Source organism: Lathamus discolor, chromosome 10 (genome assembly GCF_037157495.1).
Source record: "Lathamus discolor isolate bLatDis1 chromosome 10, bLatDis1.hap1, whole genome shotgun sequence".
Classification (NCBI taxonomy): Eukaryota; Metazoa; Chordata; class Aves; order Psittaciformes; family Psittacidae; genus Lathamus; species Lathamus discolor.
Genome location: NC_088893.1, coordinates 9,677,108 through 9,696,311, shown reverse-complemented (window position 1 = coordinate 9,696,311; position 19,204 = coordinate 9,677,108). Strand labels below are relative to the sequence as shown.

The 19,204-nt window shown below is 41.5% G+C and overlaps 1 long non-coding RNA gene across 1 annotated transcript; it reads right to left on the bottom strand.

Moving 5' to 3' along the window:
* Positions 1 to 1,039: 1,039 nt before the first annotated feature.
* LOC136019866 (uncharacterized) lies at positions 1,040 to 7,567 on the bottom strand. The gene is made up of 4 exons (XR_010615097.1): positions 7,328 to 7,567; positions 5,457 to 5,564; positions 3,962 to 4,150; positions 1,040 to 3,814 (listed from the first exon to the last, which is right to left on the bottom strand). It is a non-coding gene; the product is annotated as an uncharacterized LOC136019866 (long non-coding RNA).
* Positions 7,568 to 19,204: the final 11,637 nt, after the last annotated feature.

Below are 19,204 nucleotides of genomic sequence, written 5' to 3'. Positions count from 1 at the left end.
CTGAAGGGGGCTATAAGGATGCTGGGGATGGACTGTTCATTAGGGACTGTAGTGACCGGACAAGGGGTAATGGGTTAAAACTTAAACAGGGGAAGTTCAGATTGGATTTAAGGAAGAAGTTCTTTACTGTAAGGATGGTGAGGCACTGGGATGGGCTGCCCAGGGAGGTTGTGAATGCTCCATACCTGGCAGTGTTCAAGGCCAGGTTGGACAGAGCCTTGGGTGCGATGGTTTAGTGTGAGGTGTCCCTGCCCATGGCAGGGGGGTTGGAACTAGATGATCTTGAGGTCCTTTCCAACCCTAAGTATTCTGTGATTCTATGTGAGATAGAGATATGTGAGAAGATCTATAATTTATTAGAATTTTGTACTTAGTTAACCTGGTTAGGCATGAGGAGGGAGACAAGGATACAGGAAAGGAATGTTTCATCACTGTAAATGGTGTTTGCCTGGGAAGGCTCAAATAAAGGCAGAGCTCAGGACATGGGATGCAACTGGTCTGATGTTTGCTAACCCACTGGGGCAAAATACCCCAAGAAATTCTTCATGTTCCATTTGTGCTGTGTTGACATTTGGATATGATTTCTTTGAGGTTTTACAGTACCCAGCTGTTTGGGACTGAAAGACATAAAACATCCCCGACAATGCCTGAGTTTTACTACAGTGACGTTCCATGGACAGAGAGGACGTTCTTTGGGGCAGCCGCCCTCATTCTGAGAGCAGCAAAATAAAAGATCCAACAACTTGCTTTTTAAGACTGCTGCATACATGGGGCCTGAGTGGTGGGGGAAAACATTCTATACATTTCATTTCAGCTACAAACAAATGTTGATCTTTGGATACTTTGGGGACTATTTTGCGATTCATAAATATTCATATGCTTGGAGTTCCAAGTTCCAATATATCCTGAATGAATTTCTAATAATATTATACTTTTATTTGGAAAGTTTTTGTCAAGAATGTCCTCTGAGTTTACTTTGCTATAATTCGTACAGAAAGATTTGCTAGAGGAAAATAGCGCCGTTAAATATATTGGGCAGTTATGCAAAGTTGATTGAATTGTTTCGGTTAGTTACAATAAACAATAGGATCATACTGAAACAATGTCGTTTCAAATTGAATGTTCTGTTCTCATATTCATAACTAGAATCATGTTGGTTATTTACATAAGTTATCCTGCCAGAATGCAGCTGATATCACATAACTCATTACCATGGCAGTGCAAAGAGCACATCGTGAATACTCACTGAACACTTTTAATGTAATCAAAGTCAGAGAAATATGGCATTTAATGTAATTGTTCTGAAGGAAATACACATCTCAAGCTCTCTATTCCTTTTTAAATAACAGAAGTGTGAAAAGTTACCAAATTGCCCTGAGATTTATTTTATTACTTTAACTGGAATTAAGCTAATGCGAGTCTGTCAATTTGTTAATAGCAATAGACACACTGTTCCGACTCTATGATAAATTTAGAATAACAAAGAATGAACAAACTGAACAATGCAAGCCATGATAGTGATTACACTGCCAAATTCCTTGAGATAAACATATTGATCAGTTTACATGATATCAATCCCCCCAAGCCCTTAAGAATTTGAAATTAGAAATAGAAGCTGAAGTTTAAAACAATTTTATTCCTTAGGAACCTTGAATGACTGCTCCCCAATGAACCCCAAGTAAAAATGGCAGTTTTCAATATACTTTTCTAAGTATTTAATATTAAATCTCATTGCTTTTTCTGTCTTCCTCATTCCTTACCTCGTCTCAAAAGATGTCAGGGAGGTTTAAAATAGACCTTTATCCATTTTTAGGGTCTATTTTTATCTTCAGACTGTGGTTCTGCATTTCTCAGTGCTGAAGATCATATTTTCTGCTTTGGCAAAAATACACAGTTTCTCTCATTCATTTCCTTCAATGCTACAGTGATTCAGTTGGGTTTGCACGTTTTCTATTATTTTGAAGAAAGCTTTTTTAAAAAACATAAAACCTGTTAGAAATGTTGAGGTCAAATATGGTCAGTTAAAGGACAATGCTTGAAAACCTTGAGTTAAACACTTCAGATTCTGGTGCTCAAGGACTCAGCCACTAGAGGGTAATACAAGATCAGGAAAAGGGAATTTAACGCATTCCAGTTTGAGCTTGTTTCCAGAATTTAGAAGTTCAGGTTTTTGTGACAAAGTTTCTTCAGTTACTTTCTAAGACTGCTCGGTGACAGTAAAGAGCTGTTGCTGCTTACACTAAGGTGACATGGAGGAGCCATAGCTAAGGACAGAGACACACTTGTACAACGGGAGCTGTACTTGAAAGGAGGGGTATGATCTGGCAGTTTCTCTACTTGAAAAGCTACACTGATGAAGGGAATGCTTTGTAAACTCTAATGAATGTGGAAGCCTTGAAGGCAACTGCTTAAAGTCAATTTCAATGTTGCTCTTGGTGAGCCCAAAAGCTGCTATTTTTCCCAAGTGAGAGTGAAATTTGGCCTTATGGAATTATTGCTGAATGAATGGGAAGTGAGGTTTTCTAATAGAATCACAGAAAGTGAAGTTACTAAAATACATCATCCTATTTGGGTCTAAATGCATGCAACCAAAAGACCTGGGAACTTTTCGGTGACCTTTACAGGCTGGCTGGAAGGGCCACTGAATGCTTCCCAGACACCAAAGACTGGATCATGGCTACAGACCACACTACAGAGCTTATTTACAGAGTCTGCAATCTGAAGTGCATCATCCTCTCTCCTTTCAAGTGACTTAAGAATGAAGGTTTCTGCAAGTTCCTCAGAGATAAATACCTCTGCACTGACTCACACAGGAAATTGCTGAATGACATGCAATAGCTGTTACATTCTCAACTCTTTATGCACAAGGCCGATACAAAATGTTCTAGGAACTATACTGTGCAAGCTGTTTGGCTTTGCTGAGATTTAATTTCCTCAACTTTTTTCCTTCTTTTCATTTATTCATTGCAAACGAATTTACACATATGGCTTATGTCAATAGGGTCAGCCCTGTAAGCTGTGAGCTGATGAAAACTCTCTTTGAATACCACAACTGGTAACCTGTATCAGATTCAGATCAATGGCACCAGCAAGAAAAGAAATCTGTGCACTGTAGCAATACTTTAAGACATTATGAAAATTAATGCTGTTCTCACAGTTATAAATAAGTAACCTCTGGAGATTTTTTTTGTTTTGGGTTCATTTTGTGGGGTTTTTTTTTTTTTTCAGAAAGAAAATGGGAAAGAAGAAGGAAGAAAAAAGATGGGAAGAGGTGTGAACGCAGGGAGAGGAGTAAGACGTTGTACTGCCTGTCTCTAAGACACTAACAGCTTACTCTGTGTTTGGGGTGTGCACAGGCAGTATAGTGAGAGTGAGAGCATCTGCTGCAGGTGGAGCCAAATCTGATACTTGCTTTGAACCTTGCCTTATGTTCTATCTCAATGTGTACCCTGAAATCTGGCACACAGTATTTTTTATTCCAGACTGGAAGGCACCCACTGGATCCCATCAATGGCCTCCACACCTGGAGCTGTGCACATGCTGCCTGTACTGATGTCCACACATGGAGCTGTGCACATGCTGCCTGTACTGATGTCCACACCTGGGGCTGTGCACATGCTGCCTTTACCTTGTCATCCCCTAAGATCCAAGGAAAATTCTGCAGTTTGGGTCTCTGGAGTTTGGTATATGGAAGGTGTCCGAGATTTTGCAGTAAAGCCGCTATATCCAGTCAGCATTAGTCTGTCTAACAGCTCCTGACACTTCACTCCATTGATCATATGGCTCCTTCCATGGTAAAATCCTAAAAGCTTTCCTGTGAGGAAATAAACACAAATTAATAATAAGCTGTTCCTCTTTTGGGGGAATTATGGGCTGATAGGCCATATGTAAGAGATGCTCTGAGAAAGTGCGGAATCACACCTTGTTAAGAAATGCACGCTCAAAGCATGTGTATTCTGACCTGCTACACTTGTTTGAAAGAGTCTGGTCAAGTCAAATCACTCCGGAATGTAGACTCTGGCATGTAAGACCAAGAGTTTCCTTCATCATATTAAAACATTCCTTGAAGTGCACTCAGAGGTAGTAAGTTTAACAAGTCACAGCTCAGACACATCAGCATTGTTTCACCACATATGGATGCTTCAAAAACCTAATTAAAAGAAAGAAATGAGAATGTGACATACACCAGAACATCAATATCCACTGGGATTTTCAAAGGCACTTCATTGTAAAACTCCCCCTATACACATGGTCTGCTCTACACCACTCTAATTATGACTGAAAATCTCTTTATAACTGGAAAGGAAAGGTTCTTATTATTCAAGCTGAGAAAAATGCAGTCAAAACAAGCAGCAGGGTAAAGCCTTTTTAACACTTTGATCAAGTATTATTTGCAATTATTTTATTACAATATAGTCTGTGTTTTATATTAATTACATTTTTCAATTTATCCTTTCCTTTCATCTGATTTCGGGGCGTTTCAAGTAAAATGAGAGTTTTTTGTCTTTGAGTTGTTTTGGAGGACAAATTTTTCTGCTGTTGGGTTTTTCAGTGTTGGCTCTCCATTGTTACGGAGTCACGCAGGATAAATGCTGCTCACGGAACTGCCAGCTAAAGCTTTTAGAGTCAAGAATGACAAGCGGCATGCCATGAATAAGGACCACCTGGTGCAGGTATTTTTATAGTTACGCTTGTATTTTAATAGCCGCTAGGATTTGCGAATGTGTTCACAAAGGAAGCAGGCATGTCCTGACAATTCAAACAGTTTTCCTCCATAAATAACAGCAGAACAGGTTTGTTATGTCCTCTGTGGGAATTGTGAACCCTTTCAGTATTAGAGGGACAAGAAACTTTGCACCTTGCCTTTGGGAATGCAAAATCTTAAAATCCTGATAAACTTGTCAGGGGCAGAGTGAGGGCTGTAAAGATCTGAAAACACTGTAGAGCCATCAAACCCAGAGACAAGCAAAGAAGTAAATCTTCCAGTGACTTATCTATCTCCCATTAAAGTCTCCCTTAGATCTCATGTCTATTGAATGGGCAGCACTGGAGAACCCCCCTGCCATGATTTCTTAGCAGAAGTGTAGAACTCAGCTCCTGCTTTACTTGACAAGGAGAACCAGCATGTCTCCTTCATGGCTGTATGCTGCCATAAATTATGCTGCTACAGAAAATGGTCTTCTGCAGAATATCTCAAAGACACTCTGCACTCAAACTATTACTCCTTACAAACACTGACCTGGAGCAATATCAAGGAAAATTGCAACTCCGCAGCTAAACTTTAATAAAAGGAAAGAATCTATAACTCTTAAACCGCAAAGTGATGACAACAACAGAGAAAAACAAAAAGCCCCTTCCGTGTCAGAAAGTCAACTCCATACCCTCTAATGTCACTTATCTAGAAAGCACACAGTCATTGAGTCAGCAGAGGGGAAGAGAAACCAGTTCTACATTACCGGTCATTTCAGGATAATCTGAATATTCTGTCTTTTGACACTTGCTACAGGGAAGCGGAGGTAACTTTGTACTTTGGGCTCAAGACTGGATGGGTCTTTCCAAAATATCTGTTAAAAAATAAGCTACATTTTATCACAGCAGCATCAAGCAGTGCAGGTCAAACAGATACTTCTAATGTTTTCCCCTCTTGATTCTGCTCTACTTTGTCCACTAAACATCAAAGTCATTGCAGGAAAAGCATCCTCAAAGGTGATGGAGTTAAAGTAGGAGTTAATTTGTCCTCAAGCAGCCAGCTAGAAAATTTCTTACTGCTGCCTGTGTCTGATGATTTAGGGAATGTAATAAACATATTGCTGATCTCATTTTCAGGGCAAGGAAGAAGCAAAGTAGATGTATTAACTATTCAGGCCTAGCTGCTTCTCTTTCATAGACACTGGAACTAAATTATTGTCTGCTGCTGTGGCCCCTAGAATCCAAATTTAGTTACATAGTTGGCATAAATGTGTCCTTAAACATCAACAAGTTAATATTGCTGAGATTAATCATAGAACCTGCTGGGGTCATCTACTGAATTACTGAGTCATTTACACACTGGCTCAGTAATTTAAGTTTAAGCATATAGTTAAGAACCTTGTTAAACTGAGACCCAGGAAGCTACACTACTTATCTCTTGATTAATTCCCAAGTTGAGAGCTAGACCTGTCACTGAACAGATTTTTCCCCTTTCTCTGTTGTGTTTGTCTGTCTCCATTGATTCTCTTCAGCTGATTATTTCCTAATTTTGCCAAGAAAATGAACTTGTTAGATCCTCCAAAGGGTTTTTCTTTTACCAGTATAACCACCTCTGCAACTCCTTTAAGTACTATCAGGATTTGACAATATTAACATAATTGAAGCCCTTTCTCCACAATAAAAAGCAAAATTTAAAGATACATTGCTGTGACTATACTACCGCTTTCCCTCTGGCTTTTCCTTTTTTCAGTATCCCCAGTTTTGAACTGGCTTTTCCAAATCTGTCTTGTCTTGATTTTGCTAGTATCTGCAAATGAATGGTCTTTCCATTTATTCCACAAACTGTACTGATTGGTTTTTAGGGGAAACCATGATAAAAAAGAAATCAAACACCCAATACGCTCTTGAGAGCTGGATCTACAGACCCTTAAAAACTAAAAAAGGACCAGGATCAAAGAACTCTTATTTCTTAGTAGACTCAGCAAGATGGAGGTCATAGTGGAGCCAGGGCATACAAGGTCGGAGAACCAAAAGGGACAGACCAAGCTCTGTTTCCATCACACCTGCACGTTGATTTTCACTTGCACTTTTATGCCTCCTTTCTGTATCAGGCATGTTGCAGAATCCCACCTCCTCCTGCCTATAGACTTAACAGAAAATGTTCAGCCTCCTAGCTGGCCACTTCACTTGACTGCCTTAATCTCTTCACCCTTGAGGGGAACAGGCAGCAAGTTGTCAAGTTGAGGCCCAAATGACCCTGGTTCGGCTCCCTGAAGATGACAATGAAATGTCATACCTGTTCTGTACGGCTTTATAATAAAAATAATAAATAGGGTGGCCTTTTCCCAGCTATTCCTGTGGGAGGGACAACACTAAATCAAATTCTAAGGGACTTTATTTGTCTTTGTGGTATTATTCAATAAATATAATATTTAGCTTTTATTAACATTTTCAACATCACTAATAACACTGATCTAGGAGCTTCACAGCACTGGTGCTTATTTACATAACAGATTTCCAGCTGAATTTGGAAAAATTCCTGTTGCTCAGACAAAAAAAAAAAAACAAACACCAAAACTGTGCTGATCAGGATGCACATTTTTGGGATGTTTTTAGCACAATTTTCTCCTGTACTCACCTCTGTACCAGCAACACTTCATTTGTTCACAGCATAACACTAATCAGCATTCACTGCAGTTGTGCTTTGCCAGAACTGCTACAGAACATGTCTTGGTGCTGTATATTAGAATATCGCAGCTACCCCAAAACTAGTGACACAATTAGCAGCCACCTCTGGGGAGTCTGATTTCAGGGGACCTGCTCAGCATCTATCCCTTCTGTGTCTTCAGACTGCTGACTGATTCAGTCCATGGAATTTCCATGCCTCCAAAAAGAAGGCAGAGCCTTGCACACAAACAGTGCTTTGCTATGCAGCTGATCTATGCCACAAAGTTCACCCTGGGCAGTGGTGGAGACAGGTCCTCCATCAACTTAGTAAGCAATTGAGTAATTAAGGATTGTGCCATAATGCATAAGATGGTTGATGTAATGTTCATGAGGCAAGAGTAACTGTAGTATTGCTTTCCTTTTGACACCTTTATGAATGATCTGGTAACACTGCTTCCAGTAGTTTCATGTAGAATATATGCACCCATCACAAATATTGTGGTCCATGGTTTCTGCAGACCATGTACAGAAGCTGTCTTCCATAACGGGTGCCCCCTGATACAAGTTTCATCCCTGAGATGGCTTCTGATGAATCACTGATGACTGCTCCTCCATCTGTTGCACTTCCAAAAACGACAGCATGACATGATGATTCACCAATCCTGTGTTAGGAGATTGAAAAAGATGTTTTAAAAGCCACAAAAGATGTTCTTTTTACATTTATTCAGGATGATATGTTCTGTATATGCTTATTACAGCTGCCTGGGGAGGACGTTCACTATTCTGCCAGCTCCCCTTATTGGAGAACTGGTTTGAATCTGATTTGGATTCCAATATATATAAGCCACAGAAGAACATCAGGTTGATGTTGGCTGTTTTAGTTCCTAAATGCCATCACATCAGGACCTTTGAAGTTCTGTTTCTCTATTCACTCCTAGACCTGTCACATTCATATGCTGGAGCTAATATTATAAAGTGAGCATATGGGAAGCCCCTCCTTCCTGTGTCAGCAACAGCAGCAATTCAGTCTCTCAGCAGTGATTCAGCTGCTTTCGGCAGTGAAGGGTTTGCAAGCAAATGCAGTTTACAGGTTGTCTCATCCAGTGATGAGAAGTGAAGTTTTACTGCCTAATTTTGCCCATAAGGTCATGTTTTCCCAAAACCATGTCTCCTGTGCTCTCACTTCTTCCCCAGTTTTCTCTCCTGCTTCTGCCATCAAACTGTGTTCATCTTCTTCCTGGGACAGAAGCAACTCCAGCTCCTCATTCTTAACTGGACAAGGTGTAACAGCTTAGGGCAAGGGAAGAAATTCTCTCATGAGTCTGTAATAGCTTTTTGTTGTACGTGGAGCAGCAACTCTCAAGGGCAGATGGATCATTGGTCTCCTTTTCCATAGTTCCTACCTCAGTTTGCTCATGGCAATCAGCAAAGTGGTGTCACTACCTACAGACTAAGAAAGGAAGCAGATATGTCCATTAAATGGTACTGCATATCTATTTGCAGAAGTGGGTATATTGGCTTTGTCATGGCTCTGAATGCACCATCCCTAAAACAAGCATAAGGAAAAATTCCCTGTAGCAAATGAGAGAATTTCTGTTTACCTCATTGGTGCACGCAATCAAAACACAACAAAACCTCATCTTTAATACAGCATGAATTAAAACCCTAAACAGGCACAGTCTTGAGGATCCAGCTCAGCCCTCAGCCTTCTCATGTAAGTATTCTGGAGTGTGGAATCAACAATTTCAGCTCTCCCTTAGTCTCAGCAAGGGTGAAAGTCCTCATGGAAACTGATCTTGGTGCCATGAGTGATGCTTAGTGCCATATTGAAGCATACCAGAACTTCAGACCCTGTCAGATCTGATTGCAGCCTGCCTGGAGCCAGTGGCTGGAGCTCACACCATCACTAATACAATCAGAAGGGGCAGGAAGCTGGTATATTTAGACTTTGAAACTGACAGAAGCAATTGCCACTTGCTCAGAATAACTAGAAGTTTTTAAAGGCATTGAAAAGATCAAGGATTCAATATATGCCAGAAACACTCACACAGTGCCCTTTAAAGAAGTCTCTCACACGTAGTGAATGGACAGTACGATACGCTGGAGAGTACTTCTCTCTGGACAGCTTCCATCTCTCTGGATAAGAACAGACTCTACTACTAAGGTAATAAGGAAGTAGTTTCTTTAAAACTCTAAGCATCCCTGGGGACAGCTGCTTAAGGTCATCATTTCCCTAAATATCTGTTTTCCAGTTAATAAGTGTTACTGTTCCCACCAATATAGTTTTATTCCCACAAATCTCTGCCATGTCACACTGCATAATTTAGACCTCAGCAGGTAAAACCAAGTTGTGAGTTCCCTGCACATACTCATGCTTAATCACATTTATCCCACTGCCTGCAGGTGCTCTGTGCTGTATTCCTGCTCTTAAAAAATCCCTACTAGACAGGTTTCCTGGCAGAGAGATTCTGTTTATTCAAACAATCGTAGCCTGCAGCATAAAAATCTGGACAAATTAAATGTTCAGAAACAGCTTCAAACAATAATCTATTTCTGGGATCACTTCATCATTTTAGAAGAAAACCAAGAGAAGTGCTGATGGCACTGAAGCTGTGAATGGGTCATGAAGCTTCACCTCATGGAAATAGTTTCTCCACTAGCACAGAGCAGATACAGCCACTGCTACCTCCATGGCCTTGCTGCGGCCAGCTTCAGCAGCCCCGGTAGTTGCACCCACCAGGGCCAGAAGCTCAAGCAAGGGGGTCAAATGCATGGATAACAGTGGGAAGTAGGAACTCCTCCATTAGCTCCAGCCACATTAGCTCCAGCCTGAGCCTGAGCTTTCTCACAAAATGTGTCATTTGCTGTCTGAGCTATGTGGTCCTGAGATGAGGGAAGCATCTCCGATAGCAGTGGCTGTTGGAGCAGGAAGAGGAGTGTGCTGGAGATTAGGTGCTTTTCTAGGAGTCTCACTTGACTATGACATGCTGAAATCTGGGATAAGAGCCTTCAGAACCTATGTGAAAAAAGGATACCTTTAACTTGTATGAAAAAAAGCCTTTCCCGGCCACCGCTTGCTTCCTGCTTGGAACAACAATGTGGTGGGAATGAGGGCAGGTGGGCCTTCATACATTGATATACCAAGAAAATTATCCTCCTGCGGGCCTTGGCTAGTGCTGATATTGTTGGGATGAGTACTGCACCTATCTTCTCTAGACATGCCACACACAACAAATAGGACTTTAAGCAGCTATGAAGAAAATTGTCCAGACACCGGCATTGCCTCCATTAGGTCCTTGAGAGCTAACTCCATCAGGAGTGTGTTGGGACAGATAAGAACTCATTTCCATATGTGTGCAATCCAGTCATATAGTCCTGCTGGTAGAAAATTCTACTTAATAAGCCTAAAAACATGATTTCTTTCCTCAAACAAGTTCAATCAGAAGATGAAATTGGGGCCTGTAAATTATGACTTTGTTTACTTAAAAGGGGCAGGTTTGAGCACTGCAAGGGGTCTGCAATAACTGAGATCCCCTAGAACTTCTGCCCCAGAAGCCTCTCTGCCAGCATGTCGCTGGGAGCACTGTTTCATGTATAATCCTGCTTGCCAGTGTCAATTAGGAATTTCTTGACCTCTGGGACAACCTTCATTGAAAGAATTAGAAATACAAATCTTCAGCAAGAAACGGAAGGTCTGGGGAAATGGTCCATACTGGATTGTTATTAAGACTCTCTTCCGCTCAGTTGTTTCTCAGTAATCTCAGAGGAGAGCTGCAATAAGACATGCTACCTCAGTTTCATGTCCCAGCAATTAACTTCCTGACTAATAGCAAAGATTGTTCCAGCTCAAACGGCTGCAACTGGCAAAGGACAAACAGGTCCTCTAAACTCCACTGACTGCTGCTCATCCCACAGCATCATGAGCCAAACTGGTAACAGTTTGTGCTTTATACTGTAGATTTCTAAAAGGTAATAACCACTAAAAGGGAACCAGTCAGCGGGGCACAAAGTTGGGTCATTTGCTTGAAAACGTGGTCTCACTAGCCATTTTTTCCCCCAGATCTTCAAAATTATCTGTTGGAAGGCTGGGAGTTGGGTTAGGATGTTGATTCTCCCAAGAGGAAAGATAAGCTTGTCAGTGAATGCAGATATGTTGGGTGCAGAAAGGAAGAAACCACAATACTCTGTTCATAGCTTTTGGGTCAGGCCACCAAGCAGCAAGTCCATGACATTATTGAAGAGCCTGGTAGACTTCCACATTGAAGTCTGTACTCTCATTCTTTCTCCATAGGGGGTACCTTGCTACTGTGTTTTCGCTGGACTTTCCTAGACTACAGATTGCTTAGGCTGAAGAACACATTCCTGTGGCTCTGTTCTTCCTCTGGAGAGACAGGTCCTTCCTGTTGACTATGACTACAACAGATATGTACCATTTTTACTACGGGTATGGAACCTTTAGCTGAAACTTAAAAACTCTTGGCTGAAGAACTTTTTAAAGCCTTCTCAGCTGCTTCTTCTTAGGCCAGAATAACATGTGACCCTCTGAATTTGTCCCCGCTGGTTAAAAGGGAGTAGGGTATAAATCCTGAGTGTATTTCCCCAACTGAGGTTAGAAGAAAGCAAAAGTTTCCTCACCAAGCTCAAGATCCTTCAAGCCCATCCTCAGCACTTCATACCACAGGGCTGTAGCTCCATATGATGAAAAGGTTTGTCTAAATATGTTCTGGAAAGAAACCTGGCCTTGTTTCTCAATATACTAAAGAGCTACGACTTCAGCAGGGCCACACAATGCCACCCCACTACACTGCTCTCCTTTGTGCTCTGCAAAGCTCATGTTAGGAAGGATCCTTGGGGTGTGATAGGAGATGTTGTTAGAAGTACACTTTCTAACAGAGAAATGATGTTCAAGAGCAGAGGGACTGGAAGGAGCAGCCAGTAGAACGAAGGAAAAAGGGTATCCAAAATAATGCTACTTGCTCCATGACAGTTTTCTCTCTGAAGGAAACCTCTCTTTGTCAAATTGTGAGTGATCCATGACTTATCAGAGTGGAATGAATGCCCTGTTTCCTCATGCTCCCCAGAGATGCTGTGCTCAAACCAGCTTCTGCCAAAATCTCATAGGCATCTATTTTGCCTGTACATCCATTGCTGTGGTTTTTGAAGTCCCAGGAGTGGGGTGGAGTGTTACAATTTGAGTTATCTTCAATGCTGCCACTGGGAATGCCAAGGAATTCTATGGTGCTCCACCAGTCTGAATTTCACAGGGAATAAGCATAAAATTCCCTTAGATACAATTAAAACCTCAGGCTTCAATAATGCAAAACTGGTTTTCTCACTTAATGACAGTTTACGTGTTGGTATTGCCCCACAAAGTTTTTCGGAGGTAGCTTATCTCATTCTCCTTTCCATTCTTCTCCAGAAAGATAGAAATAAAAGCATGACTGTTTCTCTGTGTCCTTCTTGCTTTGATTCACCCAAGAAATATGAAGATAGAAGCAGGAATATTTCTTCATGTAGCTCCCTGTGTAAGAGAGAGGAGCCTTAAACCTGTTCTAGTTAGCACAAAGCTGGCAGACAGGCAAAACACAGCCGCAGCCTCTGCACTAAAACACCCTGGGAAAACCTGCTGCAGGGAAGATTTTCTGGCACTGCTGTGATGAGCAGAAAGTTATCCTGTGCTGGGGCATTCCCTGGGAGTAATTTCCACCAGGTTAGATGTCTTTTTCATGCTTAAGTGGTTTAAGGGAATCAGAGTTCCGTAATGTGTCCTCATTAGTCCTCTGATAAACGCACAAAGCTATGACGATGACATCTGAAAGTGTGTGTTTTCTCACTTGTGAGTAGTGCTCAGTGATTAAATCTTCTGTCAGAAAGAAGCAATGGTTGGTTTCCCTAGGAAGCATTACAAGCCCCAGAGAAAGTCCTTATCTGGTTAAATAACCACCCATGAGTCAGGTACTTTCTTCTCTTTTCCTGAAAGAAGAAGAACTAATTCAGAACTGGTAGCTAGTTCTGTAGGAAAGGGAGGGACCTATAGCAGGGAAGAAGTAGTTTCCATTATCTGAACCAGAGCAGTAATCTCAGATGGATTAGTAAAATCCAGCAGTTGCTATCCCCACAGGACAGAACTGCTGAAAAGTCTCTTGCCTGCTGGCCCCATGCCAAGGGAGAAAAATACTTTTCATGCAGCGCAGTTCAACAAAGCTGACAGTGTGGAGTGAGAGAAGGCCAAAGATGAACGATAATGTCACAAGATCTAAAAGCCACTTGGAGCTGTTAAATTCCCCCCCAAGGAAACAGTGAAAAGCTGTTTCTGCCTATTGATTTGGTTCTGTTCTTCATCTTTGTTCTTCAAAAGCTGCATTTTATTTAAAGGCAAAAATGCAGGAATTGGAGGTGGTGATAAGCAGTTCCTCTGCACTCCCTCTCCTTGGGCTCATTTCACTTGCATATTTTTATCTCCCTTAGCTTGTGTCAGCCTCAAAAGGAGCAAATATATTCTCATTTTTTAATCTCCTCACATGCATACCCAAGTGTACAGACTCCTGTTCCTCTTGAAAAACAACAAAAAGCAGCTTGGTTTTTAGTGAAAGAAATTGCAATGAAATTAAAATGGCAGAAATTGGGTTTCTGCTTGGACACAGAGTGGCTTGGCAGAGCCCTAACACATCGTTGGGTTCTGCTTTTCTGCCATCTCTGTTTCTAATTCAGAGTGGCTGTTACATGGTGTAACATTCTCCCTAATAGTTCCCTAATTCTTCAGCAGGTCCTGCAGAGTATTTTTCCTCATCCCATTTTATTGGGAAGTCCTTATACTATTCCTAGTCACTTGAGAAAATAGCTGTCTGTATATTTTGGGCATTGGAGTAAAGAGTGATCTACATTTTCCATCTCTTCATTAACCCATTCCCTCATCTTAGGTTCACACACGGATTGCTGGCTCTGTCCTTTCTTCCTTGGCTGTTTATGGGTAGTCTGAAACTGCTATTTCAGTGAAGGCCTGTGGTACCACTTGGAAAGCATAACTAATTCATGATGCTTACCTAGCAGCAGATCTTGAGCTGGCCTGCCACAGCCCCAGTGATACTGGTACAGAGCTGCTCCCTTAAAGCCTTTGTACAGTCATGGCTTAGTAAGTGCAGGCTTTATACTCAGAAAGTTTTACACACATTTGCATGAGGAGGATCATGAAACTGAAACCTTCTGGGCTTTTGTGCATCATAAAGGAGAAGATCACGTGTCTTGTCAGGGACAAGAAATGGCCCAGATAAAGGGTTGGGGTGCTAAGTGTTATTTTATCTATCTTTGTGACATTAACCTAGAATTAACCATATTAGATCCCACTGAAATGGTTCTAGCAGAGATATTGTCAACACACACAAACTGTTGTATGTTTCTATGCAGCCTCATTGCTGCTTTGTTTCATTTCCTCAACATAAACTCCTTGCAGCAGAGGCAGGGCATAGAGCTAGATGTCTTCTGAACTTATAGCTAGATGCAGCCACGGTTTTGAGTGACGGCTTTCTTCATAGCTTCAATGATATTTTGCATTCACATTGCTTAAGTCCATTAATAACTCTTTCTCTTTTCCAGAGCCTCTCCTCTCCTGCTGTTAGCTAGCATTTTGCTGCAAAGCTATATGAAGCAAATGGCCCTTTGGTATGACAATATGATTTACTCGCTCTGTTCATTTGCAGCAAACACAAGCAGCGCTTGCTTGTCTACAGGAGATGCTTTTTCTAGGTATCTTTTGGCTGTCTCACTAATCAACCACAGGTTACCAAACATTTCATATTCAGGGAACTTTCTGTTTGGTGGAAACTCAGTTCCACATAGCTTTCTTGTGTTGTCACCTGCACACATGAAGTACCGCAGCTCGGTACAGCCTAAGAAGTGACTTTCTGTCAAGAAATGAGACAGAACTGTAGTTTTCCCAGGCTTACTCAGAACTAAAACTTTTTTTTATACCAAATAAAATTTTGTACAAATGATATCAGAATAATTTATATTCATCATTAATGCGCTATAAATAAAAGGAGCTGTACCCAGGGCTCTGGCCCAACTGACATGTCTCTGCTAGTGTTATTACAGTCCCTCCTGCCATCAGACTGGAATGGCTGGGATTGCACCAACTGGGACAGAGACCACTGTTCAGTATAAATGCAGACCAACTATCTACATCAGAGGGTTGTGAGTAGGCCTGCTTAGCAGTTTCTCTGTTGAATGGTTCCTGTGGGTGACATTCAGAGCCGCTCAGAAAATGAGGGGCAATGTCATGCTCACAGTTTTTACAATACTGTAAAGACAAAGATTTTGCCCAATATTTTTCTCACCAAAAGCACTGATTTCTCTCTCTACAGAAACTGAAAAAATACTGGAATATCTTGCCAGAAGCTGCAGTGTTTGTCCTTGCTGCCAGAAACATTGCCAGGTACCTCCTCAATGCAGACCTCTCTACCCAGCTGCAGAAACCAGCTTTCAGCAAAATGGATAACCCACCTTGTATCTGCACAGCTACCCACAGGAAGAGGGGGGAGAGCTGTATCTCAGAGTGCCTGTTACACTCTAGCCTAATTTACCACACCAGAAGTAACTCCACTTCAACACAGGGGTTGTCATCCTTCACCTTTAGAACCCGCTTTCGTTTTCTTCCAACCAGAATTAAAAGCAACAGTGCATTTAAATAAATACAGATACACGTAAAACAGCAGGAATTAAATTTCTGCTCATGCTGCCCGGACGCTATTAGTATGACCACCATGGAAGCGCTGCTCAGATCTGATAAAACACACAGAGGTCAGAAGCCAGTGTCAATGTTATACATTTTTTAACTCATGTGTAAAAGTTGTTCATGCTGAAGCGCAAGTCAGAGCTCTGCTGTCACTGCTCTCTGCTGATCTGAAGATTCGAGGCAATGAAAAACATCCTGCCACTGTCAGCTGGAATTACACCGTGTGGGGAATAATCTCACACTTCATTACTCCGTCCTACATGGGTGCAGTACTGGCAAAGGCTGAAGGACAGACAGGATTAAAAGTGCCGGCTGAGCAATCTGGTGCAGTCTGGCAAATCCTGTATTGTTCGCTCAGCAGCTAACTAAACTAGCATCTTCACTGGGGTCTGGCAAGACTGCCTTTTACTGTTCTGATAAAGTGAGCTACAACTACTGAATAAAAGAGAGAAAGAGAAAGAGAGAAGAAGGGGATAAAAGAAAGAGAAAGAAGAGAAAGAGAGGAAGGGAGAGAGGGAAGAAGAAAGGGAGGGAGGAAGGGAGGAAGGAAGGAAGGAAAGAAGAAAGGAAAAATGGAGAAAGGGAGGGAAAAGGATTTTAAACACTGTGTGCTTTCTTTGCGCCCTTAGAACAGAATTCTCTGCTACTGTACATGTTTCTGTAGCTCCAAATACTGTAGCACTCCGTTCTCAATGAGAGATAGCAAGGTAAGAAAAACCAAATTGACATTTCCTGCTACAAATTCACCAACGAATTCCTGTCAGTGCATGCTGTGCTCTTTCCGTCTGTCTAATTGTGGATATTAGATTTATACTCTGTCTGGAATTTATGCAAGTGTTCACTATGGGGTCTGAGTTTCAAAGTAAAAAGTAGGCAAAATATCTGCATCTTTTTCCACTGTGAAGTACTTTGTCGAATCCAATGTTATTTTTATGGAATTGAACTTTGTCGAGTGCAAGTGGCACTTCCCCATTTCTTTAAATTTTCTTGTTCTATTGTCCCATGTCTCATGAAATATTCACTTATTATGGAGAAGATGAAAAATGTTTAAAAACCTGAGAGGTGCCAAGCGTCTTGAACTTTTTCTTTAAATCTGCTGAATGTCTCAATTGAATTAACAGGAAATGAACATGCTCTAAAAATTAAGCCCATTTATCTTCCATTTGTTTCTTTTAGCCTGCCTTTCAATTCAGAAACAAACAAAAAACAAGGTTGAAAACAGGGAATCACCAGTGGAAAGGAGTTTTCCCATTTTGTCCAATTTTAATTGTGCTTAACCATGTAAGTGATAGGACCAAGATTCGGTGTTTGTATATTGAGCTTAATGATGTTTGATTGAATTTTCTGCAAAAATGCTTTGCTAAACCAAGGTGTGCTTCAGCAGAGTTTTTAGCCTTAAACTAGTTGACTCGGTTGCACTCGCTGGAACTCTTATTCATAATTCTTGCAAAACCTCACACCATCCACTGGAATTTCAGCTGCTCTTCATTCTCCTTTTACAAAGACTTCAATTTTGTGAATCACCCTTTTAGAAGAATTGAATAATTCCTCACTTCAGGACATTATTTTGTATGGAAAAACAGATCATCAAATCAGAGAGTCTGACAAACAAACTTTCAAAGAATGTGTGACTCAGTGTGTGGTTAAATCAGAACGATAACCCCTTATCTCTACCCACTGGAATGTCCCCAGGTCCCTAAACTAAGCAACTAGTTTACTAATTGCTAATGAGACTTTGAAATGAAGAGCACTTAAAGACTGCATAGGACACGCAGTTCACATACTGCATGTAGCCTGAGGAGATCAAATTAATGCCTGTTGATGGGAAAGACTGCTTCCCCTCCATCCTTGCTTACTGTCAACTTGGAAACCACTTCCTTAATCTTCTCTGCTCTGAGCTGAGTCCTCGGCATGCTTTTGGTCATGCCTCCATAATTCAGATAACCAAGATAAGAGAGGCCAACTACTCTCTAGACTCAAAACCGGTTGGCTGGTGCCTGAGGCTCACTGTAAAATGACACTATCAGAGAAGGGTCAAAGGCAAAACATTTTCTCTTACAAAACCAAGAAGTCACTTGGCCTCTGTGACAGATTCCTGTTCTCACAATCTGGCAACAGTTCACCATAGCTATAAATAACAGTCAAAAATAGAAAGAAAAATCAATAAGTAAACGCGCATGGCTTCTGTGCCAATGACATATAGCTCTTAAATACAGATAAAAACTGCATTGCAGCTAGGAGTATCGTAACTTTTTTCTACTAAAATAAAAAGTGAAAAATACTAACTTAGGAAGAAAAACTCCTGCTTTGCCTATGCTGGGGCATTTGTTCATCATCTACAGCTTTTCTGGAGGAGTGAATGTATTAAAAGACAGTGCTGGTGGCTGAGAGATCTGGGGCTTTCAGTACCACCAGCATAACTACAAAATGGACATGTCAAGCTCGCAAACATTGCCATGCTCACTTGGAGTGGTCTTGCACGTTGGAGGAGACCCTCCTTCAGTGTCTGTTGGCTCTTGCTGTTTCACTGTGCGGCTTTGAGGATAGTGTTGCTTGAACACCCTGTGCTGGGTTCACAGGGGTGCAGGGACAGTTGCCTAAATAGCTGCTAGAACTGTAAACATCTGAAGGCTGAGATGTAGCCATGCTCATTAGAGGCATTTTGGATTCTGGAATTGGAATCAAGCATCCAAAAAGTTGGGACTTTATCAGTTGCAACGCGAAACTTTGTGCTCTCAAGGATTTTGACAGAGAGCGAAGACTGCAGTGATGACTCCTGGCAAGCTGCCTTTTGTGCCAGCATGCAGCATGTTCCTGGCTGCTGTGACGGAGATCACTTCTGTGAGGGACTTATCATTTCAACAGTGCTTCTGAAAAATACAACCTGTCCTTTCCCCAGGAGCTGATAACAAAAAGTGAATCATGAAAATAATGAGGAGGCACCAGACCTTTTTACAGATTTGTTTTGAGTAAGATCGGAGGCACTGAGACTTGGAAGATCTGTCTTCTGGGATGGTTCCGTCCACTAGGAATTCTGGTCAGCTTGTGGCAGGACTTGCCCTCCCACACGATGCAACGCCAACTCAGAGACATCTTCGGTGTCTGCACAGCACACCA